General features: G+C 37.3%; 1 protein-coding gene across 1 annotated transcript in view; it reads left to right on the plus strand.

The window, feature by feature from the left end:
* Nucleotides 1-20,511, plus strand: part of CNTN6 (contactin 6) — a 269,942-nt gene that overhangs the window by 131,950 nt on the left and 117,481 nt on the right.

Consider the following 20,511-nt stretch of genomic DNA (forward strand, 5'->3'; position numbering starts at 1 on the left):
AGATCTTGTAAGTTATCTAAAATGTCGAGCTTAACTCATATGTGATTTTCAATCCTTTCAACTGTAAAACACCACTTCTTAACTGTCTAGCTCACTATCTTCAGTCCATGAACTCCAATAATAGTTTGACTCACTGTGTCCTACCATATATTAATCCTAACAATTACCTTGTGTCCCTCTTGCCATCATTCCCTCCTTAATGACTACCTTCCCTTGCTTACCTTTGAAACATCTTTCCAGTCATTCATGACTCAACTGTTCATTTCTCCCTTCATTTTATTCATCTGGTAGAACGCAAACCATGGTGAAATCCAGAACAAAATTTTCCCCTAGAGAAAAATCCAACCATGACACCTGGTCTCACTTTTAATTCATAAGCACTTACATCAAATGAGACCTTAATGCTGCATGACATTAAGGTTAGGAAGGCAAGTAATCATGAAATTCAAAGATGTTATTCTATTACCTGAGTCTTTAATATTGGAAGGTCCCCTATGTGAGGAGAAAGGTACTAGCTAGCATTTCTCTACCATATTATTCAACTAATTCATCTCACCATGTTTTTCAAACAGCATTTTCCCCACCCTTTAGTGTATTCTGTGTTATGGACTGATTGATACCTGTCCTAACTCAGGTCTGGTTTTGCCTTCAAATTCTACTGACTGGTCACTGCGCCATGATGGACTTTGCCTGTACCTGCCATGTCAGGGATTTTCCAGATAATCTGGCACTCTGCCCAACCAGATGAGATTCAGTTGCCTGTGTCTAGAGTCATTTCTCCAAAATGAAGCCTATCAATCATTAAAACACATAATAAAGGCAACTTCTTTGTTTTTCCAATCCCAGATTTAATACACCATTGGGTTTCTGTTCTGCCATGAAGTTCTAAAAGTGTTGGCCTTTTGTTTTTATCTCACAGCCTAGACCCACTTTTTAGACATCACCTAGCTTGCCTTTCCCTTTTAACAACTGTTAACACTCATTTTCTATATTAAAATTCACTTCTCCTAAGTCTGCATGGAGCCCTTCATGGACAAGCAACAAGGCATGTGTTTGTTCTTTTTGTGTGCTTTTTTACTCCTTAGTAGTGATCAATTTTTACTACAATCATAATACTTGAAGATATATAAAATTAAAAATACGGAAAAGTTACTAATAATATCACCTGCATTGGAGACAACAACTCTTGGTAGATCCTTCTGGAATTTTTTCTTACAGGAATTATACACACACACACACAAATGAATATTTGTTATTTGTAGACTCTTTTTCACTTTACAAAAATAATATAATAACACTTTAAAGCATTTTTCCATGCCAATTATTTTAGAGAAAGAAAATACTTAACAAAAATAATAAAATATGAAGAATAATCAAGATTTCAGAATTCTCAGTGTTTGATGGTCATGATCTTTGTCTTAAAATTCAAGTCTCCTGACTAAGATGTTCATTTTACTCCTGGGGAATGAGCTTTTGGAGATGCAAAGCTGAAAGTGAAAGATGAGCCATTCTCTACACAAAGAGAGGGCCCTTCCTGTCAATTTGCCTTGAGGAGATGGACAGATAGTGCTAAGATGTATCTCTGAGAATCTCCAAGTTAGACCATGTTAAATCCTGTTGGTGTTTGGCTCAGCCCAGGACATTTCCCTAACAAAAATCGCCTGTTGGAAGAAGGTGTTACACAGATAAATTGGGAAATCAGAATGCTCAATTTCTGCATTTTCTTTTTCTAAACTGGTAAGATTTTATTTAGAGACAGGTATAGCAATGGGTTCAATGTGAATGTTCTAATCTAACTAATCTGTTTCAGTCATTGTCCTTATTTTGTCAGTAGGCAGAAATCTGACAGCATACTTAATTACCTCCCCAGATCCCATCTTGCCCTCCCATCAGAGGGCTTCATTTGCCTCAGCCCTCATATCTTACCTCGCCCAGCACTGGGACACTATGCTCTTCATTCTTATATTTCTGAATGCAAGAGAAAGAATGTTTTTATTTGTATTACATATTCTCTTACCTGAGTAGCCTTGTTCTTCACAAAACTGAGATCTTAACAAATATTGAAGTAGACTGTCACTCTTTTTCTTGATATAAATAGAGTTATTGGTGTTTATATTCTCCCTATAATTATGATATGTTGATAAATGGTGATATAATAACTGCAGACTGAAAGTAAAAACCTGCTATGGTAATTGTCTGCTAATTCTCAATAAATGTCTTCAGCAGTCATGCATATCAATGACACCATTTTCAACTGATGTGACTGATTATCTAAGGTATGATTTTGATCTCAATCAAACTCTCTTTTCCCCGAATGAGCATAAGTCTATTATATTTTTTATAAATAATTCATGCTTATTGAGGACAATTTAAATGATATTAAGTGTGAAAAAAAAAACCACAAGACACATCCTTTAAAAAATTGCCATCTGTGTGCACATTAATCAGATGCATGCATGCACACATGCACACACATACATTTATATAAATATCATTCTAAATAATCTACTTTCTTTAAAAATTTTAAATTATTAAAAATTTCAAGCATACGGAAATACCTAGAAAAATATTATAAGCATATTTCTATTTAAATGTATGTTAATGTTTTGCCACTTTTGCTTCAGATAATTTTTTTAAAGATATGAAATGTCTTAGACACTGCCACTTTTCACTTTATTCGTCCCCCACACCTTCCCAGATGTAACCACTTTCCTGAAGTTGGTGGTAACATTTCCAAGTATGGTGGTGCCTTTTTGTTGCCTTTGTTTTAAATTTGCATATAAATAATATCAAAATGCAATTCCTTTTGCAATTTTTTCCTCTGTACATTATGTTTTCAAAATTTAGCCATATTTCTACATGTTTTTTACTTCTTTCCTCTTACCTGTTGTATAGTATTTCATTGCAAAAATAAAATGAAATTTGTTCCGTTTCAATATAGAGATGGAAATACACAACATTTAATACTGTTGTTTTTTTTTTGTTGTTGTTTTTTTTCCCCCAAGAATAATGTATTGTAGGGCATTTGGGTGGTTCAGTTGGTTAATTGTCTACCTTTGGCTCAGGTCATGATTTCAAGGTCCTGGGATCGAGGCCCACATCAGGCTCCCTGGTTGGTAGGGAGTCTGCTTCTCTCTCCTTCTGCCTGCTGCTCCCCCTGCTTGTGGTCTCTCTCTTTTTGTCAAATAAATAAAATCTAAAAAATAAAAAGGAATGCTTTATTGTAAAGATATTTCCATCATATATTTATGCATTTATTTTACTTGTTTTTATTGAGCCATATCATGTGTTAGATGCTCTGTGATATCTTGAGGGTATAGTGCTTGAAAAAGTAGCCATGTCCTCAGTCCTCATGAGTCTGTGTAGGTAGTGGAAAAGGGATCATGTAAATATATACAGCGCTGAAAAATCTTAATAGTTAGAGAAACTCTGAGAGACTAAAATGCAGGGGTTATTCATTGGGGACACAGGAATGGATGAAATCTTTGAGAGATGGATGAAATCTTTGAGAGATGAATTGCAGTTCATGCAATATCATTTACCTGTTGTGTTTTTTCTTTCAACTCCATAATAAAGTGCAACAAACAATGAGAAACAGCCTGTGGTATATAGCAGTACACTTTTTTATTTTGGCCACAAATCTTTGGGTTACTAGGTCTCTGTGCTCACTTCCATACTGGTGGTCAAATAAGCAGCTTTAATGATTCCGTGGGCTGTCTCCTTCCAACAGGGTACAAAGCTATTTTGAGGTCTAGGCTCAGAATTGGCATGTTGTCACTTCCCGCTGCAGTTTGTTTGCAAAGCCAGATCAGATGAAGCAGAAGTGCTGAAACAGACGATACCTGTGATGGAAGGGGCTACAAAGTCACACTGCGGGGATGTGGAGGTGGTGAGAGGTGGGGAATTGGGGCTACTTTGCAATGAATCTGCTGTTAATGATGTGAGGGATGGAGCTGAAGAACATTCCATTTGGAGGAAACAAACATATTTAAAGCCTTACAGGCTAGAAGAAGTTAAGACATTCAAAACCTAGGGAAAAAAAAAAAGGTATATTGTAGAAAGTACAGAATAGGGTGAGAGAAAGTTGGAGAGAGTGGCATGAGCCAAATCATGCTGAACACATCTAGACGTTTGAATTGTATTCCAAGAATAATAGGACCCCATAAAAATTTAAGAAATAGATTACATGATCTCATTTTATTTGACTTCATGATCCAATTTAATCTATTACATGGATATAATAGATTATATAATCTATTTTTTAATTGAGTATCTTCGGCTACTATGTATGATATTGAAGATTGTAATTGTGTAAGTAGTAAAACAGTTTGGGAGGCTGTGCAGTCATTCGGATATTAGGTGCTGAAAACATGGCTAAGAGGGTAGCAGTAGAGAATGAGAAAAGTGGAGATACTATTGAGAATTTTGGATGTTAATAGCATTTGCTGCTAGATGTGATGTAGATTTAAAAGGAGAGGAAACAGCCTGTGGTATATAGCAGATGCAAGAGTATGTATTACAGAAGGAAGATCTGGACCAACCATACACATTTGACAATGGTTTGTGTAGAAATGTTACTTGAAGCCACAGGAGTACTTGAAGCCACCAAGAGGGAAAGTTTTGAAAGAAAAGAGGGGAGCCCAGAAATAAATCCAAAATAATTCCAACTATTAGACATCAAGGAATATAGATAGATACGTTCATGCTTCTAAATGGCTACATAGTATCTGATTATATGACTTTACTATATCACCGTAAATAATTGGCTGTTAACAGACTTTGCTAGACTTCATTAGACAGTGCTGTAATCACTATCTATTATATATTCCTTTGCTCATTTGACCAATTATATCCTTAGAGTAGATACTAAGAAGTTGAATTGCTAGGGAAAGTAGGTTTTATATTTTAAATGTGAATACATCTTGATTAACAACCCTTGAAAAACAGTTTTACCAAATTATACTTGGAGCAGCAATGAGTATGCTAGTTTCCTCAGTCCCTCTCAATATTATATATCACATCATTTTTCATTTAGCTTCTGATGAGTGACAAATTTTTGTTGTTTTAATTTGGATTTCTTGGGTTATTAATAAAATTGAGCCTTTTCATATGCTTATTGGAAACTTGGAATTCTTTTTCAAATTTCCTAAACGTGGTTTTTGCCTAGTTTTGTCCTGAAGGATTCAGATTTTTCTTAAGTACTTTTTTAAAGCATAATATTATTCTATTATTATAAATTATATAAAATGTTTCCATTTTTATTTTAATTTTGCTTTTGGTATTTTAGCCTGTAAAACTGATTGGGTTTGTATTTTTTGTAATTAAATTTATCTTTCATTCCCTTTAAAATTTTTGTTTTGTGACACATGTATAAAAATTTTCTTAAACCCAAGACTATGAAACTATTTCCTTTCGGTACTCTTGTCATTTCACTTATTATATTTAGATCTCGGATTCACCTAGAATTTATTTTTGTAATCAGTTTGAGATAGAACATCTAGCTTTGCTATCCCATCTTCATCCCATAAAGTTTTCTAATTTTTATGTATTAAATAGTCCAGTGTTGACAAAGCTCATTTTTCGCTTAGAATCCAAGTTGTTCTCTCCTGTGGGGCAGTACAATGTGGTGGTTAAGAGTAAAATCTCTAATTATCCTAAATAATTAACCCCCCCCCCCCATATACGCATCATATCCCTCTTCGCAGGATGTGACACTGCCTGGTGACACAGTAAGCTCTTCTAAAAGCGTGGAGCTGTACTATAGGGTGCTGTTTCTCCTCTGGAGAAAGCCCATTTATCATCTAAAGACAAACTTAAAATGACAGCATTGCCTAGATCTTAGTGGTTTCTGGTTCTTTATTCTTCCTATGAATAGGTCAGATACAAAAGTTTCAAAGGCAGCCATTAAGACCAAATGCAGAGTCTAAACTGGAGAAAGTGACTGAAGAGTTGCCTTTGAGTCCATTCCATCAAGTTCATTTTAACCTGATTTATTTGGCTATATGTCTATCCCCCTCTGCATTTCCTATATCAGCTTTATCACAAATCAGTCCCCTGCAGATTGTATTGGAAAAGCAATATGTGTGATTGAGATATTGTTAACAACAAAGTATGTACTGGTCCCAGAACTGTTAGATTCTGATTGATAAAATTTAATATTTTGAAGGGAGGGGGAAAACAAGGCTATTATTCCAGCTCTTTTATTTGTAGTGTGGGTGAAGTTCCTTTTATCTCCTCTACTTTCATTGTAGTAGTATGACTGAGATTCCAATAAATTATTGGATGCAATATCCAGATGTCTGGATGATTTTTTGGTGCTGCTGCTGCTTCTTAGTGGGCGAGAGAAAAGATAGTTGAGATTCTGGAAAAAGTGTCAAAGCTTAGCAATAAAATAAGGATTTCATTGAACAGAAAGTAATGAAATCACCCAATTTATTTCCCTTTCACTGTTGTAATGCAGGTAAATCTTGCTTCATATGAGTCACAAAGCTTGAATGTGCAGTGGCCTGGCTCGGGTGGTGCGTGGTTTATGTGTGAGAGATTGGAAGAGTGCTCATAAATACCTTTAATAAAAAAGTGTGGGTTGAAGCAGCTTAGTTTCTCAAATAAAAGAAGTTTCATTTGTGTCTGGGGATCATAGCTGTTAAAAGTCAACTTTCTCAACTTTTCCCTCTCATAGCACCCTCCTAATATCACTGTACTCCCGAGGAGTTCTATCTTCAGTTCATCTTGCTGTCCATGGGTTCAGGTTTTACCCACTCCGTGGTGAGGTACCTTCATCTGAGGGTACCTTCAGTTTTCCTTCTCAGATCTTGTTCTTGGCTGTCACATATCCATCAAGCAGCCTTGATTGACATATTAGTCTCAAGGATTGCTGTTCATGGTGTAGACAGGAGTCAGCAAAACTTTTCTGTAAAGAGCAACATAGTAAATATCAACCATACGTAAACAAATAGGTGTGGCCGTGTTCCAATACAACTTCACATAAACAGGAATGAGCTCGATTTAGCGCCTGGATCTTTGTAGTTTATTGAGCTCTCAGGTAGAATTGGAATATATTTTTAGATGTCATCTGCCAATGGTGACAGGTAACATTTATTGAACATATACTTAAAAATCTCATGTCATTTAGCAAAACTAAAAGGTAGCTACTATTGTAAACCCATTTTACTGATAAATAAACATAAGCAGATGAAGATCAAGTAATTTGCTAGTACATGGTAGAAAGGCATTTGAAGTCAGGCTCACTTGGGGACCCAGGCCCAACCACTATGCCATAATGCTTTTCTAATTCATCAGTAGAAATGGAAAAGCCATGAAAACCCATTTTGGTGAGATGTTTTCATGTGTGAACATCTTTTTTTTTAACTATTAATAAAATACCACCTATGTTATGGCTCATTATTCACAGGATGCTAGGTTGCTATTATTATTTAAATTTAACTGTTTAAATTTTTATTCAAGAGAAGTAACTTACTGGTAGGGAAAACATGCAGAAGACTAAACATTAAATATGTAAAGTCAGCATGAACTGAAAAAAAAAAAAATGAGACAGGAGCCTGAAGTTAAATGAGCTGAGTTTTTAAATTCTGGCTCTATCACTTTAAAAAAAATATATGATTTTGGAAAGTTACATTCTGAGCCTAATTGTGAAACTAGACACTAGAGAAACTCCAGCTATATAGCTATATTAGAAATTACTTGGAGGATCTATTGAGACACTAAATGGAGAAATGTTCATTGCGACATATCAATATATAATTATCATATATACAGCATAAAATGGAACTACATAAAATTATATATATACACATACAAACATCTTCACATACATATATATCAAAGTGAATGTTGAAAAGTCACTTTTCCTTTAGATTAGTAAAAAAGTCTGTGTTTAAATTATCTAAGCCCAACACGCTATGCATTTAAAGCAAAATTTTAGTAGAAATTTTTAGATTCTGAGGTATAAAGAGTTCTTGAGGGTCATGTCGTCCATTCCTCTGTCTTCAGACAGAGATAATCTTAAGCCAAGGCAGATGAGATGCTGTCTATTTCTTTTAGAGAAGCAATTTAGTGAAAGTGCCTATAAACCATTTGCTGATAGGAGAACCTCTTGAATACAAATTGACTCCCTGATGTAAGTGACTTTGTGATGACAAGCAAGGGAACTTTTCAAAAACAGAATATTGAAAATATTTCGTTTGTGTTGGCAAGTCAATGGCCTTGTCTGCCTGTGGCTTCCAGATGGGGGTTCAGGCTGAAAACATCCAGAGGCTCCATCCACACTTACTATGCAGCACAGCACTTCTTACAGTCCAAAGGTGAGCCTTAATATTTTATACCATTAACTGTGTAGTCCCAAAGATGGATTCAGGGCAGGTGTTTGATGGTGCCGCATGTTTGGGTTCCTGAATACCACGGTGAGTTTCTCTGCCTCTCTTCAACGTTTTAATAGTGCTAACAACAACAACAACAAAATTTCTCCTTATCACTGGTGCTTTAGGTAGAATTCACTGAAAGAAAAAAAAAATTGGTTTGTCTTCATAATATATCATATTCTCTGTTTTATGAAGAAATAATTCAGGAATCAGTTCAAATTTAATGTGAAGCTTCAGAAAACTCCATGTGTGCCATGAAAAAAAAATTAGAGAAACATTGATTTCCCATAGGAGACGAATCAATTTTGTCTGTTTAGTTCATTGCTGCATTTATAGCTCCTAGAGCAGTGGTTGGCAAATAGTAGCTGCTTAATAAATTGGCAGATGAGACCTGCTTTAAATGTCCGTAGCACACTCTGTTTGATTTGCTTTCTTTAAAAGCAGAATTCGTGACAAAGATTTGGATTAAGTAGTGCATTTGGGAAGTAATCTCAGGAAGCATGGGGAAAAAGCAGGGAAGTTTATAGGGAAAGGAGAAAACCCAGGAAGAGTAGGATAATGAGGGGTTTATCACTGTGGACAATGGTGGCTCGATATGGCTGTGCCTCTTACAGACTTTAGAAAACATGCCTCATGATCGCTCCACCTTAGGGCAAGGAAGTTGGGGTGTTACTGACCAACTACCTTATTGCTTGGTTGAGGTTCACTTCTGAGGACATTAAATCTCCAGCAGATACACCGGGGTCTGAGGCATTCTGTGCCCATAGAATAAGGAAGTCCTCAGAAAAGTCTCAGGCAAAGGGAACAAGGTGCTGAAGGTAGCAAGCCCTCAATCATTAACTCTCCCCCAAAATGACAGATGACTTCCTAGGGGGCTCTGAGGGGTTTTGGGACATTTACAGTGGCTGCTACAACCATCCCTTAAAAGAACCACAGCACTTTTGGTTTTCTAAGTGACAGTCCTAAATGTGAGAAAATTCAAGAAATCAGTTTGATATTTACATTTATCACATAGTTTTAATTAAAAAGGTCACAGATACTTCATACCTAATAAACAAGAGGATTTGTAAAAGTTCAGAGTTCAGGGATTTTGCATTTCCCTATGCTTGGCCCTGGTATTTCTATGAGTAAACAGGGTATTTTTCAGTTGTTTCTACTTGATTACTAAATAAGTGATTGGACTGAACTTATTCTATCCTTAAAATAAGCGAAATACCTAATTGAGACAATTGGACAGTGATCTCCTTGATTAATCATTTTACTGAAGGCGATAATTAACGGTCTCTGCCTGTCTTATACAAGAGTGGGCCTAGGTCGCTAAATAGGTAACCTCTTTTCTACAGCGACAGATATCTGGCATTGAGCATCTCAGAAATCTCAAGTAAAAGACACAAATGAACTTCATGGTAGGGTCAGGAGCTGACAGGTGTGTGGAGTGGCTGGGATAAGGCAAAATGATATGCAGCCTGAGATTTCACGGGTGAGTGAACTATAAGTAAACACAAGGAGACCAACCTGCAGTGACGAAAAGAGAGCAGATGCTCAAAGGGAAGCAGAGATGACACAGACCCTGCATGGAAACGGGAAAAAGAAAGATGGAAAGAGAACAGCTGGCGGTGAACCTCACTGTTCTCAGATGTGTTTCCACTGCTTTGCTGGCCTGAGCTTTCTCTCCATACCTCTTTAACTGCCCCCTCCTTTAGTTCAGACTCCCTTAAGTGAATGTCTGTCCCTGGCGTGTGAAGAGACCCAGAAGAAACAATGAACATATGATTATTATTTCGGCAGAATTGGAATGAACTAGAAAATCAACCAGGTGGTCGTTTAGGCATTATGGCATTGTGGTAAAAACTGTAGGTCATACTCCTTGGGATTTGAAATTTAGCTCCATCAACTAATTACTAGTTTAGTGACTTATTGGCCATTTTCTTAATTTTTTTCTGTTTTAGCATTTCCTTTGTAAAGTATGCATACTTCTTAGGTAGCCATATAATGTGGTTATACAGTACCCACACATGTGTAATTTCATGAACATTACATGTAAATACAAATACAAAATAATAAATGTAACAGAAAAAAACATAAAATAGAAATATATATAAAATTAACTACATGTAAGTTAATGAACTATAAATTTTATGATAGTTATAACTTACTGAGAGCTGTTTGACTTGATGTATTAAACAGGTCACTTTTGGCATCTCATTTAATCCTCACAATAATCCAATAAGATGAGTATTTTTAGAAAAACATTTTATAGATTCTATTTACCCATCTATTGTTTTCTCAGCAAATGTTCCTTGAATGTCCTTTATGTATCAGACACTAAGCATATTAGAGAACATTGAAAACAGGTGAAAAATAAACTTACAGTGTCTCATTGTTTATAAATCAAGAGCTGGAGTCAAACACAGTCTTATCTGAATCCAAAACTCAAATATTTTCTGTCAACTATGTGACCACTCTTTCTTTTTAAATAAAATAACTACGTTCCCCTTGCTCTCACAGGTGTGCCTCTCTCTCCTGGGCCATGCACAATCTTTTATAACCAAACTTCAGCAGTGACCTGCCATCATTTTTGCCATACTCAGTTGTTTGCACAGACCAAACCTGGCACGGGACAGTGGGATGGGACTAGACAAGACAGTGGACACCACCAGCAGATTCACTGCTGGTGCCGTTTTGGAGTCTGGTTACTACACCATTTCTTAGAGCACATCCTAGCCTCTTCTCTATTATCCAACAAAAATTGTATCCTCTTTGAAATTCCTAAAGAAAATATTGTTGACTATATACATAGTATTTTCTATTCACTCACTCACTTTAGAGTTAGAACTATTTCTTAATTCATTAAACATGTATTTGTTGAATATCTGCTTTTTGTGAGCACCGACCTAGTTACTGTGGGGAAAACAAGGTCTCTGTTTTCCTGAAGCTTATAGTCTATTTGGGAAAAACTGAAATAAATTAAACCAATACTCATTTCTGACAGTTATTAGGCCTTTGGGAGGAAAATAGAGGGTGAGAGGTAGCTGCTACTTTAGATTGGTTGGCCAAGAGAGGCTTCTGTAAAAAGGTAGCACACAGGCTGAGATTTGAATGTCAAGGGGAATCCAGCCATGGGGAATCTGGGAAGAAGTTTTCAAGCAGAAGAAACAGTAAAGCCAGAGGCCACAAAGGGAGGAAACTTAGTGTGTTCTGAGAAACAGGAAAGTATTCATTGTGTCTGGAGTTTCCTGAACAACAGGAGAAAAGAGGTGATAGAGGTCATGTCATGAGGAGCCTGAAATAGCCAAGTAAGCTTTTTAAAGTTATTTTTATTTCTCTGCACTTATTAATCAAAGATTTACTGAACATCTACTGTGTGCTGGCCCTGTGCTATGTACTGGGAATGCGAAACAAGCCCGTATACTCATTTTGTAAAAGGAAGTCATACAAACAATTGCAGCGGAGCAGAGGCCTTTACGAGATTCTTATGGTAAATGATAATTAATTCAAGCAATTTACCTTTTTTTTTTTTAAGTATTAAATCCACCAATATTTTTTGAGCACCTGTCTGTGAGATGCAGGCTGTGTGATCTGGTGATGTAAGCCTGAGACTGACAGCCCCAGTTTCACCTTTGACAGAAACAACTGTAGCTCAGACCAGTTGCATTTCTATGAATCTCCTCTCAGTTGGCACTCTCAGCTCTTAAAATGTAAATAAAATCTACTCACTGTTCTCTGGGAAAATCAGTGTTCCCATTCTTGGGTATCCCAGTGAAGAGACCTTCCTGCCATCCCTTCTGATTCCAACTTTCCTTCTGCAGCAGTCCTATTCCCTGCTCAATGCTTACAGTTGTTTCTCTTTCTCTCTGTTAGTCTTGATCTAAAAGAGGAACGTGTCTTAATTCTGCCCCAAATAAGACACTCGCTAAAATAAAAACTCCTTCACGTAGTCTGTGCTTTGCATCGGAACATTTGTGGAGGTTTGAGGGAGGAAAGGATTGCTGACACAAGAAGGACATAGAGCATTTTAAGTTGAATAGACTTTTTCTGAAAGCCCTCTAGTGCTCTGTAAGTTGATTTTCCTTTTGTTTTTGTTCTTTCCCTTTCCCTCATCCCTGCTCATTGCTAACACAGACCACTTTGGTCCTTTCAAATATATCCTGTCTCATGATCCACCATATCCTCTGCATCCACCATTTTCCTAAGTCAGATTCCCAAATTTCAGGCATCTATACATGACCTTTGCAGGGTTAAAAATATCCATGTACCACCTGTACTGTTTATTTTTTCCCAATCAAATTGCTTTGATTTCTTATAAGTAAATATGCTAAAAAGTACATATTTATTACCACTGTATCAAGAAAATTAATCTAATTCATCATAAATAAATGGAAACTCCAAAAAATGCTGTGTAGATATTAAAAAAACATGTGTTTCTATAACGCTTAAGTGCATTGCCATACAACCAATTATACCTGCCACACACATTGATAATCTCTCTCTTGTTTGTCTCTCAATGTTACTATAAATATTAAAAAAGATGATAGAAGTGAAAGTACTTTGGAAAATAATGGGCTTTTATTTAACATAGGCTCTAATGCTCTCTTTCTGTCTCTCTTTGTCTCCATCTGTTTCTGTGTTTGTATATCTTTTTCTGTCTCTGTCTCTATCTTTGTGTGTCTGTCTCTCTTTTTCTCTGTCTCTAAATGACAATGTATGCAAAAGTCCTTATCACTGGACCTTAATTATCCTGAGCACTGAGCTGGAGAAATCTGCAAAGGAAATGCAGATTGCAGATGTGACTCCAAAGACCTTGCTCAGAGTAAAACAATTTGATGGAAAAATAACAGTATTTAGCAACAATGGTGAAGTCAGTCTCCCTAATTCCAGTACTACAAGTTCCTGCAAATTGAAGTCAGTAGGATAGAAAGTCTGTCTTCTGTCTGTGGGGGGTCTTTGAAGAAGTGCTCGCTTTCCACACTCCTTATCTAAACCAGAGTAGTAACATTTAGGCAGGGCCTCTGCCCCATTACCTCAAAAACCCTACCTTTTATTTTTTACATAGGTTGCAAATTTTGAAATCAAACTTTCTCAGTAAATCTTCACAATGAATTAAAGGGCTTATTATGGGCCGTGTCTCAAAAGAACCGTCGTGGGCCCCTGGGTGGTTCAGTTGGTTAAGTGTCTGCCTTGGGCTCAGGTCATGATCCCAGGTTCGTGGGATGGAGCCCTGCATCCCGCTGCTTGCTCGGAGGGGAGTTTGCTTCTCCCTCTGCCCCTCCTCCTGCTTGTGCGCACGCACGCGTGCTCTCTCTCTCAAAAATTAATAAGCAAAATCTTAAAAAAAAATTTTAAAAAGAAAGAAAGAACCATCGTTTGTGTGATGGCTCACCTTAACCACGGTTGTCAAGGGGCCCCAGAGCCTTGCTCCATAGGAATCACTCCCTTTTCAGTAAGGCCCAGCACAGAAGTGGGCCCAGAGGGAGCTAGGAGTAGGATTGTTCCTGAAAAGACACAAGTTCGCCTCACTTGCCACCAAAACTTACATGTCCAGCCCTCCTTGCTGATGCCCTGGCGCAAGAGCTAATAACGACTGAGCGGCCAGAGGCCAGTTTGGCTTTTTTGCTACCACGTTAGAAAACTTAAGAACCCAGGCTAAGATTTTCTTCCCCTAGAGGCAGGACAGACTATGCTCACTCGCTGTTGGAAAAAATGAAATTCTGCTTTGCATTCCTCTTTTCCCCTTTTCTCCTTCCTTTCTTTCCCTCTTCCTCCACGGAGTGGGCATAGTAATGTTCTGAATCATGGAAAATGTTTCTGGAGTGAGAGTTAGGGAGGAGTCCGTATCCAGCCCCCTTCTCACTGTGTGGTTCTGGGCAAGTTATGTAACCTTTTATTTACAAAATGAGAGCCATAGTGCGTATGTCAGGGCCACTGCGAAGTTTAAACGGTATGATATTTAAAAGCTCCAGGAACTGGGAGGGCTCTCAGTAAAGAAGAATTCCCCTCCCCCTATGCTAGAAAGCCCCTCTCACTGCACATTTCCATAGCTCTTAGTTGTTGCATTCAAATGTTTAACCAAAGTCTAATTAAAGACCCACTGTCTTTTTTTTGCTAGTTTGATGTCCACACTAGACTTGAGGTTTTGTCTCTGCTGCGCAGGACTCCTCAGCAAAATCATCCAATCTTCATCTTGGCAGAAAGACATACCTTGATGACACACAGCTGAGTCCCCATCTTCCACACGCCGTATTGCATCTTTTCTTCATCTGACGATTTGACCCCTTCTGGATACTCCCCTTTTTGTAATTGAACAATACTTGTATCATTCATTAATCCTAGGAAATACAAACAGCCCTAAGAAATCTCTTTAGAGATTACTGAATAAAAAGGTACCCGCACTGTCCTCCCCGTAGAACAAAAGATGGAAAAAATGAACATTTGCCAAAAGGCACAGGCCAAGACCAAGAAGAAACAGGGCGGTCTAGGACTTTTGTGGCAACTCAAACAACAAGCCAAGAGGTTATTTCTGCCTCCAGCTGGGTTGTGGTGCTTTCTGGGCAAAGAGGTTCAATGACCCTCCATCTAACAATTCGTGTCAAGTTGACAAAACATGCTCTGTAATAAAATGCAACGTGATGTGGCAATACTTGGAATAAAATTCACATACTTTTGACTTCAGGCCATTTTTTAAAATGTATTTATTCACACAGCATTAGAGCTGGCCACTGGTTGGGCAGAGAAGGAAGTTCCAGGCTCTGTCTTAAAGAAAATATGTTTTGTTAAATCATCAGACACTGAAATGAAAACTGAAAATAAAACCCATTTAAAAATTCTAAACATCCAACTTTTGATGATGTGCCGGTATATCATCAATAAGAATTAAAGTCCCCAACATCATTTATTTTGCACTTAATACCTTTAAAGTATGTTTAAGATATTACATCATTATTCCTGTGAGACAGGTGCTATTATTAGCTTCATTGCAAAAGTAGAGAAAACTTTAAATAGAAAGAGGAATTCAGGTGCCCAAATCAACAGCAAATGCATGGTGAAGCTAGTATTTGAACCCACAGAGTGACCCTAAACCTGTGCTCTAGATCATTTTGTTTCATCATTAATAACCTTGTACAGAATTCATTAGTAGGTTGTCTAATTTTTGCATGCCTACTTAGATTGCTTCTTTTCTTTCCAGAAACACTGAAGACCTTCACTGCAGTGTACAGTTAAGTAATCTGACATCTTGGTCTATCTTATGCTGTCAAAGTTATATCATTCCATCATCCCCTTCTGCCTCTCTTTCAGCTAGTTTTAACTGTAGGGAACATGCAAACTTAGTAAGAGACAAGTTTAGGAACAGGCCATTGCTAGTACTTGTATTTTTTTTTTTTTTGTCACTGCTTTCCCAGCATTAGTCAGACAAATGGGTCCTTTATAGAACTGTAAAATTCAGTTTTACATGTATATTTTAATAGACCAAGTAAGCATTTCATAGATGCTTACAATGTCCTATATAATAAATTCTTATCTCTCTGAAAACCTAGATCTCAGCTGCTAAAAAAGAATATATCACCCCTCCTCACTACTATCCTATATATTATTTCCTTAAGCACTGTAAGGAAATGGTTCTCAGTGAATGCATTATTCCCAGGAAACCAAGAAACAACTTACTTGCTTTCCACTTATTAAGTTTTGTAAAAATCCTTTTACATCAAAAAGAAGGAGAGGGGAGGAATTTTAACTTGGATTATAAATGAATTTGACACCAGAAACTCTTAAAATATCTCCTTACTTCTTGCTTAGATATTAGCATTCCAAATTTATGTTCAGTATCAAGACTCAGCTATTGCCTCTTTTACAGAATTTGACAATAGCATTGTGCTTTATTAGGTTATGTCATGTTATGTTACTGAGTTATGCTAGGAAACACAATAATATCACGAACGCTGTAACTGAGTATATAGCATCCTGAAAATGATGGTAGAAAATGAAATTTGTCTAAGTAGAGACACTTTTGTATGCCACTTAATAAAGGCCAGGGAAAATTAATTACAGCATCAAGAATTTCAGCTTACTCCAAACCACCCAAGAAATAGGAAATAGTAACAGGAACCATTTGATATGCTCCATGAGTGGTCCTCCTCAAAGGAGAAAACTGAGGGACAGAGGTGAATTCAGAATAACCTTACTATAATGTCTTGATATTCTTAAAGAGTACTTTGATTCCAAAAGTTACATATATCATATCTAGGAGTTCTGTGAGACTAATACAGAACTAGGGGATTATTCTTGGTATCTTTCACCATTTCCCTTTTGCTGGGCAGGGTATCAACATTTTCTCACCTGGCAAAATGTTTTTGCCGTAGGCCAAAACAAAGCATGTACCTCCAGCATGGAAACTGCATCAGGAAGGTGAACAAACACTCCTCGGTCCTGTTGACTCCGGAGCAAACCTTCAGTGCTGAAACTTCTGCGGAATTTGCAAAGGGGGACTAGTATTCTACTGGTGCAAAACAAGAAACCTTGGAATTTAAAATCAGATTCAACTTTCTCGAAGTAACAAATTATTGAAGTTGTTTTTGAGGTGCAGAGAGAGAGAAAATGAGCACTGTCTCTGGTTTGGGGCAGATCATAGGGTCTGTGTCGTCAGGAAGCTCTTTTTAGAGAGGCAGTATAGTCTGGCAGTTAAGCAAATGCCCCCTGGAGCCATGGTATTTGGAATTTAATTTTACTTCCTTTACTTATAAGCTGTGTGGACGAGGGCAGATCTCTCAGTTTCTGAGTGTGGTAGTAGTAGATGGTGGGAGGTGAACTTTGCAGGAGAAAGGGGGAGAATTTGGGTTTCTCCCAGCTCCAGAAACAGGACCGTAGTGGGAAATTTGTAGAAGGCAGAGAGGAGACATAAACAACAGAGCGGAGAACTATAGGCTTTTAAGAACTAAATATCTAATGTTTGATTTCAAGGTGTTTGAATTGAATCTTACTAAATCCATAAGATTAGCAGAGTCACAAATATGGCAGTGGTGGTGCTCCCTATTAGTTTGGGGGGCGGAGTGGGGATTGGTGTATATCTCTGTATGTAGGTCAAGGTAAGGAGCCGAGTTCCTTGTTTGCAGGGACACGAGGGTGGAGATGAATCGGGAAACACACCTGGAGAGGACACAACAAGGATTCTGAAAAGTGAGGATATCAGAAATGAAACTATGTCTTAAACCTGAAAATATAGCACTTCTTTCCCCAATCCAAGAATTTGCAGGATTCTTTGGAAAAGCACTAAGCTTTTGTGTTTCTTTATTTGTTTGAACATGGAGCAGCAGTTTATGCCTATTTTGTATCTTGTGTATGGCAGGGAGATCCCAGTTAACATTTGGAAAGCAGAAGACCATCATGTTTGAGAGTGTGAGCTCTGGAACCAGGCTACCTCCTCTTCAGTTCTGTTTTGACCGAACTGTTCTGTTGCTGATCCTTTATGAACCTCCTATTCCTTCTTTGTTAAGTGAATGTGATAGTGGTACCTGCATGCCAGGGTCATCATGAGAATTCAATGAAAGTTCTTCACTGAGTGGCTGGCACATAGTAGTTATTCTTGATATATGACAGAAAGAGAGCAAATGATTTAAAATATTAAAATAAAATAATGCATAACAAGTGGATAAAGGTCCAATTAATATTATTATTCAGATGTTGAACAACTCCACTGTAGTATGTCCTGCTTGAAGCATGCACATTTTCCTGGTGAATAGCTTTTCCTATCCCCAGCTTCATAGGTATTGTCCTCCTGGTCTGGGTCATTGAACCCCAGGTACCCGTAGCCTTCCTCCAAACTTATGAGCATTGGCAAACCACTGGCCTCCTTCTGTGTCAGGGACTGGCGCTGCCAAGCACATCCTCTGATTGTGATCCTCAGGCCTTGGCAGCAAATAATATAGTTTTCTCACTTTAATTAGGCAGAGATTCATTCCTACACATGGCAGCTGCAAAGATATATTCTCCTAACAATTAGACGATGCAATACTTAGCATTGCTTGGACTTAATTTTAAATACATTTTGGTGGCCCTTGTCCCTCCTCTGCACCTTGGTTGCTCCAGGAGAGAGCATATGGCCCTGTAATTCTTTAAAGCTTACTTTATGGGCCATTCTCAGGCACTTCCTGCTGGCCTTTGGAACAGAGCCTTGTTTGTGACTGCATTTTTGCTTATGTTCCTGCCAAATGCTTCCTCCAAAACCAGCAATAAAACCACAGGATCCGATAAGCCATGGTCATCAGAATGGCTTAATGAGAGCAACCTCAACAATCGGGATCTTTAACAACAACCTGCTCTGCAGGACTTATACCTTGAGCACAAGGACAGCCTGGGCAGGTCACCTTTGTGGCTTATGGGAGTTTCTCCAAATAATACAGAATTTGAGACCATCTCAGGGAACGATCTCACACCAAGCTGTTTTCTCTTAAGCAAAAATGGATAGGACAAAAATAGAAACTGGTGGTTCTTTCTGGCCTCTCCTCACATGAGAATAAATCTAGAGTCTTTAAAGGTGTTACAGAGCAAAGAAAATCTCATTGGATGCTCAAATGGCTACCTAATTCAGTCAACCTTGCCTCAAAATATCTGAATTATATCATGTATCTGGCTAGCAAAAAAGGCACTTGAGTTACACATTGAATACTTAAAATAGATCTTGATCAAAGCATATTCACATGAGATGGCACCTAGTTTAAATAAGGCAGAATTATATCTTGTCTGTCATCTGTGTGGCTATTAAATAATTTTAAAATCTGAATTATTAATTAAAACCTGTGAACTAGTACCATTTGGGATGACTGTGTTTTGATAGCTAACAGGACTTGTATGACTTTTGAGAGATGTTGATTTCCTTTCATGTCAACTATTAGAAACCTCATTGTAATCATAAAAGGCAGGAAGAAATTATGTTGCAAGCAGATCCTATATAAGTGGAAATGAACACTGAATATATTAAAATATCAGTGGTCTTATCAACAATGTGTTATAATGGCTTCTGATTAACACTGAGAACATGATTGATGTTACTGGGAGTATGGCACACTGACAATGTGACACTGAGAAAATTCAATCCAAAGCTTGTTAATTTCATAGAATCATTCAATTTCTCATTACTCCTTTGTGACAGTTTTTGTTTTTGTGACCATTAAAAAATAATGACAATTTAATGGGACCTTTCAATCATGATAGTAGGAAAAACATTTTTAAATCCTCACCTGTTATTACTACTAGAAATAGAAACAATGAATACGATATATTGATTTTTGGTTTTAAAAAGAGTTTGTTAGCTTGATCCTTATTGAGTCACATTTAAAATTATGCAAACCCAAGTCAAGGCAATAGTTCACATCAGTGGTACCAACATATGTATGTTGTTTTAGCGTTTCCATGGCCAAAGAAGAAAGGGCACATATTTGATTAAAAATCCTCTGTAAGAAACAGACAAGGAATGCCAGGTCCTGAGTTAGTGTAAAGCTAATGACTGCTAATCAAGAGCAGCTGGAGGAAGATAAGGGGGTGTAGCTAGGGATAAGTAGAGTTTATCTTGGCCAAATATCTGTATTATTAAAAATAGAGTACATATAAGAGTTACTAAATTTATGTATCAGACATAATCCATCTATTTCATCGAACGCTTCATTTTAATGGAAAGAGAGCAAGTCTACAAGAAAGAATACTTATTTGGTAAATAACAAAGATATACAGCATGGGTGCTTCAAATTGAAACATCCGTGTACAAAAAATTTTATTGGAACTGAAATATGCTAATTGTGTTTGCACATTGGTGTATCTGAACTTTGTATCAGTCAGGGGAAAATATAGTGGCATGACCTAATCAGTTGGTGTGTCAGAATCGTAATAATTACCGCATATTGATCACCTCCTCTATAACACACCATAGGTTAGATGCTTTTAATTCATTATTTTATTTAATCCCCATAATAACCCTGATAAGTAGGCTTATTTATTGCATTTTTCCCCTTTCTCAATGATTTACCCAACACTCTGCCATCTGTTTCACTGAGAAATTTGAAACCGCTGTAAAAATCTTATCTAAATAGCAGATAATTCTACAGTCTATCTTGTATCAATAATTATACCTTTTGTCTTAATCCCTCCT

This window comes from Ailuropoda melanoleuca, chromosome 4 (genome assembly GCF_002007445.2).
Source record: "Ailuropoda melanoleuca isolate Jingjing chromosome 4, ASM200744v2, whole genome shotgun sequence".
Taxonomy (NCBI): Eukaryota; Metazoa; Chordata; class Mammalia; order Carnivora; family Ursidae; genus Ailuropoda; species Ailuropoda melanoleuca.